This window comes from Adiantum capillus-veneris, chromosome 6, assembly GCF_014529385.1.
Source record: "Adiantum capillus-veneris isolate H3 chromosome 6, ASM1452938v2, whole genome shotgun sequence".
Taxonomy (NCBI): domain Eukaryota; kingdom Viridiplantae; phylum Streptophyta; class Polypodiopsida; order Polypodiales; family Pteridaceae; genus Adiantum; species Adiantum capillus-veneris.
The window spans coordinates 38,056,998-38,068,137 of NC_140936.1; positions in this window are offsets into that span (position 1 = coordinate 38,056,998).

Below are 11,140 nucleotides of genomic sequence, written 5' to 3' on the forward strand. Positions count from 1 at the left end.
AGTTGTGACGATTAATGCAGTAGATCATCATAAGACAACTTTTGGGATAGAGTGGGGTATATTTGCTTACAAGGTAATGCCTTTCGTCTTGACCAATGCCCTGGCTACATTTCAAAGACTAATGAGCCATGCATTCAAAGAATATCTTAGACAATTTCTAGAGATCTACATAGATGATCTTTGTGCTCATTCTCATCCATGAAGTGACCACATCACCCATCTGGGGAAAGTCTTTGAAAAATGCAGCACGTATTGTATTTGCTTAAACCCAAAAAAATGTGTCTTCATGTTAAGAGAAGGTAAAATTTTGGGCCACGTTGTGTCCAAATGAAATTTCAACTGATCAAGAAAAGGTACAAATAATTGTTGCATTATCAAGACAGATCAAGATAAAAGAAGTGCAAGCAATTATGGGGCATTACGAGTACTAGAGGCGTTTCATGTATATGTATGATGTAATAGCTAAGCTATTGTACGCCCTCATAACTAAGTTTGAATGGACGGAAGCATGTGAGACGGCTTTCCAAAAATTGAAGCAACAATTGATTTCAGCTCCAATTTTGCAAGCTTCTAACTGGAGCAAAATCTTTCATGTCCGTGTGGATGCATCAGCCTATGTCATCGGGTGCATATTAGCCTAGCCAAGAGAGAAGAAAATGGATTTTCCCATTTGCTACTCTAGTCGGCAACTAAACAACGCAAAGAGAAACTATACCACTACGGAAAGAGAAGGCCTGGGAATGATCTATGTTATCAAGAAATTTAGACACTACCTTCTAGCAAACAAATTTGTCTTCTTCGTGGATCATCAAGTACTAATATATCTAGTAAACAAACCTTTCAACACTGGAAGAATTGTTCGTTGGCTTATACTACTGCTTGAGTTTGACTTCATGGTGGTTGTAAAAAAGGGTACCACACACCAAAGAGCATATCATATTTCACGACTATTTCATGGGGAAGCACCTGAGGGTGTCGATGATGACCTTCCTGATTCATATCTGTTTAACATCCAAAAGGTGCCGAGATGGAGTGAAAAGGTCATTCCTCTTCTCACAATTGGCTCATTGCATATAGAAACACAACCATCAACTATCCATCAAACACGAAATCTCTAGCTTTTAGCAGGACAACTGTACAAACACGGTAAGGATGGGATATTTAGACTATGTGTAGCGCCTGGAGGTACCACCTACTACCTCAAACAAGCTCATATACAAAATAAGGGATTTCACACTAGCGAAATAGAGACAGGCCGATGGGTATAGAGACTGGACGTCTACTGGCCAAAAATGGAACACAGTGTCCATACATATGTAAAATTCTGCAATAGTTATATAAAAAAACCCAGCGGAATATGCCACCATGTTTCGCGTAGTACAAGCACCTAAATGGAGTGCTCACATAGTAGACTACTTAAAGAACCAGACCTTTCCAGAGGAATGGGGCAAAGCAAGAATAAAAACTATTGAAGAAGAGGCCAAAGACTATCTGTTCATTGCCAACCAACTGTATAAGCGAGGATAGGACAAACAACTATGGCTGTGTGCTACAGAAAGCGAATATTACATTATCCTACACGATGACTCAAAAGAGAACCAAGTAGAGAGCTCAAAACAAGAAGAAAAGATTGCACCTAAAAACCTATCTCTTAAGGAAGGAATCGATACCCATATTGTTGTGTAACTAGTGTTTGCTCTTTGGGCAAAGCCTTCATTGACATGCCCTAAAATCTAACCAAAATCTAATCTAATCTTAAATCGAGCATAAATCTAGAACTAATCTAATCTTAAACTCAAAATAAACCTAAATCTAATCTAATCTTAAATCTAACCTAAACCTAAATGTAATCTAATTTAAATCTGAATCTAAACTAGCTAATCTTAAATCTTACCTCAATCTTAAATATAAATCTAATCTAATCTTAAACTCAACATAAACCTAAATCTAATCCAATCTCAAATCATAAACCTAAATGTAGTCTAACTTAAATCTAACCTATCTAACCTTAAATCTTGCCCTAATTTTAAATCTAATGTAAATCTAAATCTAACCCAGTCTTAATCTAACATGTAGTCTAGCTTAATCTTAGATCTTAATCTAGCCTAATTTTAATAAAATATAACTTTAAATCTAGCGTAACCCTAAATCTTAATATAACATTTCATTTCATATTTTCTCTACTTTATCTCTCTCTCTCTCTCTCTCTCTCTCAATGTGTGTGTGTATGCATTCTTTGTTTATGCATGTGTGTGTATGTGTTTTTTGTTTATACATGTGTGTACTCTCTCGGGAGGGTGGAAAATCCACACTTTCCATGGAGAATGATGCAAAATATCCAAGGAATTTGTATGCTAATCCAATCACATCGTCTACAACAATGGAACCAATGATCATGGCTTACTTGATCTCATTACAAGAAATTGTAAACAAGCAATGTGAAGATTTGCGCGCACTTGCAATGGAGAATGGCATTTTCAGATTTCTTGTTGTGGAGAATAAGCACCTCAAGAAGGTTCTTGAAATGCAAACAACACTCTTGGTGCATCTTGAGAATGGAGCTCAAGAATGTAAGTGCTCTCTTGTGTACATGAATGAATTGAAAGACCCCTTGAGCAAAGTTGAGAGTGATCATGTATTGAAACAAGAAACGATAGACACAATACGACATGATGTATGTGAGATGAGAAATGCATCCAAATCATGGGCTGATATATGTAAGGATAATGTGGTTTCTACATCTCCTATCACGCAAGCCGTTGTCCAAGCAAAGAATGTAGAGAATGTGGACACTCAAGATTTGCAAGAACGGAAAAAACGCTCAAAGAGCATCGTCATTTGTGGAATCAAGGAGGAAAGCATGGAAATACCCCAATTTCTTGCGGTTGTTATTGAAGAGTTTTTTGCTAATATTTTGGCATGTCTGGATTCATGGCTTATGATGCACATCGAGTTGGAAAACAAGGAGTCCCTTTCTCAGGAGAAATACCTATTGTATGTACCATGGATGATGAGGTAAAGAGAAAGATCATCCTTGATAATAGTTGGATCTACCTCAAAGAAATGGTTTGTAATGTATATGAGGATTGCACTCTTATGCAGCAAAATTTACGTCGCAAAGAATATGAGGAAAGAGCCACGAAGGTCAAGGTGTCATCTCAAGAAGAAAAATCACTTGAGGAGGATTCAAGTCCACCCAACAAATAGGGACACATGATCTATGAGACCAACTCACGCTTGAGAATAAGATTTTTGAAATGTAACTGCTATCCATGGAGTTTGGGAATTGGCATTGATGGGCTTACCAATGACTTTGATTTAATACTTCTTGTCCAAACATGGGAGCATGATGCGCAACGAATTCTTGGATTTGACAAATATGATGTGCATTCTTTGATGTGGACAAAAAATGCAAAGCCACATAGAGGCCAAGGAGGTGTAGCATGTATGATCAAAAAGGGTATGAAAGATGTTTCCATTGTCAAAGAAGACAAGTATAAATGCTACTTATGGCTGAAAATCAGCCCACCCATTGGTCAAGTCATGTTTATGGCTGGCTGCTACATTCCTCACTATGACTCCAACTTTTATGCTCGCTTGGATATGGATAGAGATCAACCCTTTGTTGAACTAGAGGAAGACATTGCTCATTACAAGGACCAGGGTGAAGTCATTGCATTTGGAGACATGAATGCTTGCACAAATACGTTACAACATGACACACAACCAGTTGACATGCCGCATGTCTCGAGAAGAATGGATGACTCATACATGTATAATCAAATTTATAAGGATGCAAAAGAATTGGATCACTCTAAAAAGTCACTTCTACATATGTGCAATAGTACCGGAACGCTCATTGAAATGGTGTATCTTTATGGCAAGGCACCAATGACTTTACATGTAGAAAGCACAATGGTGATAGCGTGTTTGACTATATGTTGTTTTCATAAGCCACTCTAGAATTCATACAAAGATTTACACTTGGTGAATGGAATTCAGAATCGGATCATAGGATGCTTTGTATTAACCTCAAGTGTGGTAAAAGACCTAAGCATGTAGACTCCAATCATGATGTGAATCATTCGTACCTACGTCTAGACTTCAAAAAAGCACTTATATATGTTGATATGGTGGACCAAATGTTCAGCATGACAAAGAATCAAGAGAGGCAACATTAGAATGCAAGTGGAAATTTTTTAAAGAAGTAATTTTCTCTTGTGCAACGGAATGCTTTTCCGGTGAAACACATGTCTTGCAAAAAATCTAAGAAGGGTAGCACAAAGAAGAAATGGTTCGACATGGAATGTAGTCAAGCTCGAAAACACTTACTAAGGTTGTATGCAAGCAAAGATAAGGAAGGTTACTTGGAACGTTCACACACATGCAACGCACTTGTTCCAAAAACGAGGAGAAGGTGGGAAGTCAAAAAACAACTTCTTTTAGCGCAAGAGAAAGCACATGCATGTGGCAAGTTTTGGAGAAATCTAAAAGGCAAGCGTGTTGAGAGCTTTGGTGACTTGAATCTTGAGGATATATATATGCATTGTAAGAACCTCTATGAGAGACTCAATGTTGATAAGATAGAGTGTTGTAGCTCCTTTCCATTTATGCCGCCCTTCTTTACCATTGAAGATGTATGTTGCGCTCTTGAGGAACTTGCTACTCGCAAGGCAAGGGACCTTCAAGGTGTCAAGGCTAAGTTGATTAAATGGACAAGCAAGAAAACACGCTATTGGATAGGCGATATGTTTAACCTTGCAGTTCATCATGGCATGCCTCATAATTGGAGTGAAAATTGGATCAAACCTTAGCACAAAGGAGGAAATCGATGTAAAAAATGTGAACAACTATCGCACTATAATGGTCGGTTCTTTGATAGAAAAGTTATTTGGATGTATCATGAAGATGAAGATAAGTGAATGGGCTGAAAATAACGACAAACGTGCACTAGGCCAAGCAGGGTTTTGAAAGCATCATAGCACTATTGATCACCTTGTCAGTCTTCGAGTTCTTATGGAAGCGTCTCGATTGAAAGGAAAAAGTTGTATTGTTGCTTTGTGGACTTCAAGAAAGCTTTTGATATGGTACCGTCAGGAAATCTTTGGAGACGTATGCAAAGCCGTCAAGTGCCAAGAGAATTATACATGCAATCTTTTGCATCTACCAAAAATTGATATGTCGACTACGTATGGGAGATGGAATTCAAAATTTTTTGTAAGCACCATTGGTGTCAAACAAGGATTCCCACTTTCCCCAACCCTCTTTGGGCTACTCATTGATGAATTGGAATACATGGTTCTTGATTTTATGCAACAAGAAGGCATAGAAGAGGTTAAGATCGGAAATGCAGTAATCATGCTTTTGCTTTATGCCGATGATGTAGTGCTCTTGGCACATACGTTAGAAGATGCACAAAAGCTTATGAGTGTCTTGGAACGCTTTTACCTACATAGCGGGCTGATCTCGTGAATGGATCCAAAACTAAGGTTATGCTTGTAAAGACCCTCAATAATGAAAATCCATGCATTGTATACAACAATGAGCAACTTGAAATGGTAGATAGCTTCAAGTACCTTGGCCTTGAGGTTCCATCCAATCATAGATGGAAGGATCTACACCATTGCCTCCATTCATCTCAGCTCCCATTCTCTATGGTGCGAGATAGGATGTTGGGGCAGTGGCGAGGAGTATCATTGAATTTGCACCTTATGCCCTTGTCAAGTGCGAGAGAGTGAGTACCACACACTACTTGAGTGCTCAACTTTTGACCACAATAGGTCCTCTGTTGCCCATATACTTAGCCATGAGCTCTCCCTACATACCTTCCTCCTTCAACCATGATGTGGACTCTCTATTGCGACGCTCATTTCAACCATTTTTGAGCATCAAGAGTCGCTTATGACCTCCACTTACACCAGGTGACATGTTCATTTGGTACCATAAGATGAAACCAAACTTAGAGAGATAGCTGGGATGTATGCTCAGAAAAAACAATTGAAAGCTTTCCATGATCAACGTGATTGGAAGGGACTTCCAAAAAAGGGATTACGTTCTCATGTATAACCTTAAACAGCACTCCGAAAAACTCAAAAAGCGAGGAATGGAGCCTTTCGTAATACATGATATATCACAAAGTGACGCCATCAAGCTTGCAACATTAGCAAGAGAGGAGATGCCTAATTGGACAAGTGGATGTAGATTAAAGAAATATCTTCGTCTACTGACACCAGAAGAAATCGCAACAATCCATGCAGTAGCTCGTCGCAGACGTCATGCACAGGACATTCGGGGACAAGCACAATATGAAGCCAAACTTAGAATATTAAAACGCAAAGAAGAAAACTTCCAAAGGAAAGCACAACAGACGTTGCTATTGAAAATGCTCCGATAGCATCCATACAAATAGCAGCTACATGGTTAGGAGGAATGGAGCTACGCATTCATTTACAACTTGCCAATGACACCATTGAAAGAGCCTTAGTGGACACAAGGGCCATAGCTAATGTGGTTAACTACTCCACTTTCAAAAAAATCACGCAGGAACCTCTAATGCCCAACATTATGGGAGGTTCTGATTTTGTAAATATTTTGTAGTGATTATTACTAACCACTAACCACCACTAACCTTATTGTAAAAATACACCCTCCACTATCTATTAGAGTAGGCACTCCCAAATTATTCACCTAATCATGCCTCCTTTCATCCTCAATAATTCTCTTCCGTTGAGGCCACATCCATGTGAGTCAAAGGATAAGACAGACCCACCCTCATATAAAAAATAGAAATATGCATAATCTTTGGTTTCTTCAAATAAACTTGATTAGGTCTAATCCTAATTGGGGCTTCTAAAAATATGTGAAGCTACTCAATATATGGCTTCTCTATATATGGCACCCAGGTTCCCTCTATATATACATCATCTCATGTGTGTATTCTATACACTTTGGGGTTCTACTTCTGTGCTCTCTCCTTCTCTCTCAACATGGTATCAGAGTAGTACGTTTTTGTTTTCAATTTTTCTCCTGATGAAAATCGATTTTGCAGAAACTACTCGTTGGAGAGATCGGAATCGATGTGGTCTACAACTTTGCAGAAGGAAGTTTCTTCAAATTCTACACCGATTTTGAGTTATCATTCGCGGACTGCGTACATACCTCAAAAACAGCTTCTGCATTTTGTTTTTTATTTTTCTACTAATTGGAAACGATTTTGCAGAAACTACCCGCTGAGAAAAAACCGGAATCAATGTGGTCTACAACTTTGCAGAAGGAAGTTTTTTCAAATTCTGCACCGATTTTGAGTTATCGTTCGCGGACTGCGTACATACCTGAAAAGCAACTTTCACTTTTTATTTTTGATTTTTCTGCTAATTAGAAACAATTTTGTAGAAACTACCCGCCTGAGAGACCGGAATCGATGTGTTCTACAACTTTGCAAAAGAAAGTGTTTTCAAATTCTGCACCAATTTTGAGTTATTGTTCGCGGACTGTGTACATACTTGAAAAGCAACTTCCACTTTTTGTTTTTTATTTTTCTGCTAATTAGAAACGATTTTGCAAAAACTACCTGCTTAGAAGACCGGATTCGATGTGGTCTACAACTTTGCAGAAGGAAGTGTTTTCAAATTTTGCACCGATTTTGAGTTATGGTTCGCGGACTGCGTACATACCTGAAAAGCAATTTTTGCTTTTTGTTTTTATTTTTCTGCTTATTGAAAACGATTTTGCAGAAACTACATGCGTGAGAGACTGGAATCGATGTGGTCTACAACTTTGCAGAAGAAAGTGTTTTCAAATTCTGCACCAATTTTAAGTTATCGTTCACGGACTGCATACATACCTAAAAAGCAATTTCCGTTTTTTGTTTTTTATTTTTCTGCTTATTGAAAACGATTTTGCAGAAACTACCCGCATGAGAGACCGGAATCGATGTGTTCTACAACTTTGCAGAAGAAACTACCCGCGATGGGGATTGGAATCGATGTGGTCTATAACTTTGCAGAAGAAAGTTTCTCTAAATTCTGCACCGATTTTGGGTTATCGTCTCGGACTGCGAATATGTTTGAAAATCAAAATTTTACTTTTTGCTTTTGATTTTTCTCATAATTGAAAACTTCTCAATTATATTTTTCTTCATCAATCATATATTTGTTACTGACATAACTTTGCTGCAGAAGCCAGTTACACATCGTTCCGCTTCAGTCGAGCCGTTGATGATCGTCCAAATTCTATCGAGATACTGTTGGTACATGATCTTTTGTTATATGATATACTCATTCATTGATTCTCGTATAATTATTCTTTTAGAGATATAGTTTACGTCGTTTTATTGATAATTTCTCATTGATACCATAGTGATTTTGATGGTACCATGATGATGTTTTGTTAATACTTTGGTCATGGTGATTTTCGTTGATACCATGATGATATGTCATTAATACCATGGTTATTCTCGGTGGTGCCATGATAATATTTCGTTGATACCATGGTTATTCTCGGTGATTCCATGATGATATTTCGTTGATTCCATGGTGATTTTTGTTGATACCATGATGATGTTTTGTTGATACCATGGTTATTCTCGGTGATACCATGATGTTGTTTCGTTGATACCATGGTTATTCTCGGTGATTCCATGATGATGTTTCGTTGATACCATGGTTATTCTCGGTGATGCCATGATGTTGTTTCGTTGATACAATGATTATTCTTGGTGATATCATGATGCTTTTCGTTGATACCATGATCATTTATTCATTTTTATTGATATAATGATGATATTTTGTTAATACTTTGATGGTATTCATTGATCACTACATTGATAAATGTTGTTTTATGTAGTATATACACATATCATTTGTATCACGTAATCACACATTTTGTACTTTTACGTTTATACTTTATGTACCATATGTTGTCGTGCGTATATATGTCGTCAAAAGAGTGGCGTCGCGAACCATCTCTTATGGCATTGTGAACGTAATTATTTCATTAACGATGCTAATAATTTTCATGACATGTTTTTTTTTGGAGTCTATGATCTATGTAGGATTGATCAAAGAATTGATTTTATGAAGACAAACTTGGTGACAATAAAAGATTTATGAAGATATGTTTGGTGATGCCATATTGATGACAACATGAAGACATGTTTGGTGATGCGATATTGATGACAAGCTACACAGCAGATTCATGGAGACACTTTTGATTACAAGCTAATCGATAGCTTTTACACCTCTTTATTGAACCTTTGTATTCATTATTGTATTTGATAGGATAGGAGTAATGTAACTCCTCATAAAACATTCATTGTAAAAGGAGTGATGTAGCTCCTCGTAAACATTTGTATATTCAATGATTTTTATAATATAACGGTGGGTGTATATAGAGCTGTGGGTTTTTCCCTTGATCCCCCAAGGGTTTTCTCATCCAGAGTTAGGGACCCTTATTTGAGCGGGGGTGTTGAGCTTATATGTGAAGCTACTCAATATATGGCTTCTCTATATATGGCACCCAGGTCCCCTCTATATATACATCATCTCATTTGTGTATTCTGTGTGTATTCTACACACTTTGGGGTTCTACTTCTGTGCTCTCTCCTTCTCTCTCAACATAAATAGAGCCCTTCTCTTCCTTGTAAATGATCACATGATCACACTACACCACGCCATTCTCCACACATAACACACCACTCTTCAATCCTAGTTGTGTAGAGTGTGTGCATTGTGATTGCTCTATTTCATCACTACACATAGGTGCATGGAGAAGCTTGAACCTAGTTATGCCATCTAGAGGAGTGGAGTGATGCCATACTCTTCATCACACTTGTAGCCTACTCTTGTGCATAAATACGATTTATAGTTTTGGGTGCAATTGTATGCAACAACTATGACTCTTCTCTCCAAATTGAGTTGATAAGTTGGCTCATCAAGTGGTTGAAGGTATATTGTCCTTAAAGTCTATTGTGCCATTTCATGATCGGTGGTTTGAGGACTTGTTGAATTGTTTGCCTAAAAATTCAATTATAAGAGGGTGGTCGGTGAGAGGGCTCCCGTGACCCTCATACAATTTGTGTATCGGCAACAAGGTCAAGTTTTGTGTTGTCTCTCTGTTTCTCATCAAGATTTGTGTGCATCTAGTCTTTAAGGCTAAGACTGAGTTGCTCAAGATTTGTGCTCTTTACCTCTCTCTAGTGTGGTGGATGTTTGTGTTTTGTGTGTGTGGCTATCTTGCATTCCCGTTGCTTTGTGTATTTGAGTACAAAGAGATATCACGTGCGTCTTAGTTTGCATCTACAACTAGGTGGTTCCCTTTTCTTGTTTGGTTTTTGGATGTGGGTTGTTGTTGTCTTGGATTGTGCTTGCCCCAACCCCAATTGAGCAGCACGGGAGCCTCGAAGGGTGTTTAGAGGCTGCTCTTCTCGCCACCTGCCCCAGAACTCCTCAATTTTGGTGCCCCCATTGAGGAGGGATTGTGTATTTTTGTGTAGGATCAACCTTTAGCATAGTGAAGTAATTTCTATGAATCATGAGAATTTGTATGATCCTTTCATTCTTATTCCAAGGAAAAAGGTACACATAATTGTTAGTACTAAGTTGCAATTTCAACGTGTTATTCGTAGAATTTTAGGTACTCTTAGGTTGGCCGAGATAAACGCTTCTGTAAATCCTTTTATTCTGCCTCTCATTAGGTACGACCTTAGTTTGGACGCCTATATTTTTGTTTTGTTTTAAGAATTAGGTCATGCATAAACCATGGACAATGGCCCAGGAATAGAGGTTTTTTCCTTCCATTTCACTCCACACATTAGAATTAACATTGCAATTAGTAGAAAGATCCATTTTCAACAACGTATGGTGTTCATGTTTGGTGCCCAAAGAGTAGGAGAAATTCTTGCATCACCAAACCCTTTCATCCTACCTCTTGCTGATTAACATAGATAATTTGATGTGCATATTTTTATTTTGTTATAGAACAGATTTCAATTTAGAGAATATTACTGTGTAAATATTTTTAAGAGCAAAAAAAAATGTGCATCACTTTGAAATCAATTCAATGGAGAGTCAACGCCAAATGTCTGGATATCCTCTTTTCTTTGGAGAGCCTAGGGAGGATGAAGAATTATTTTTAGCAAATT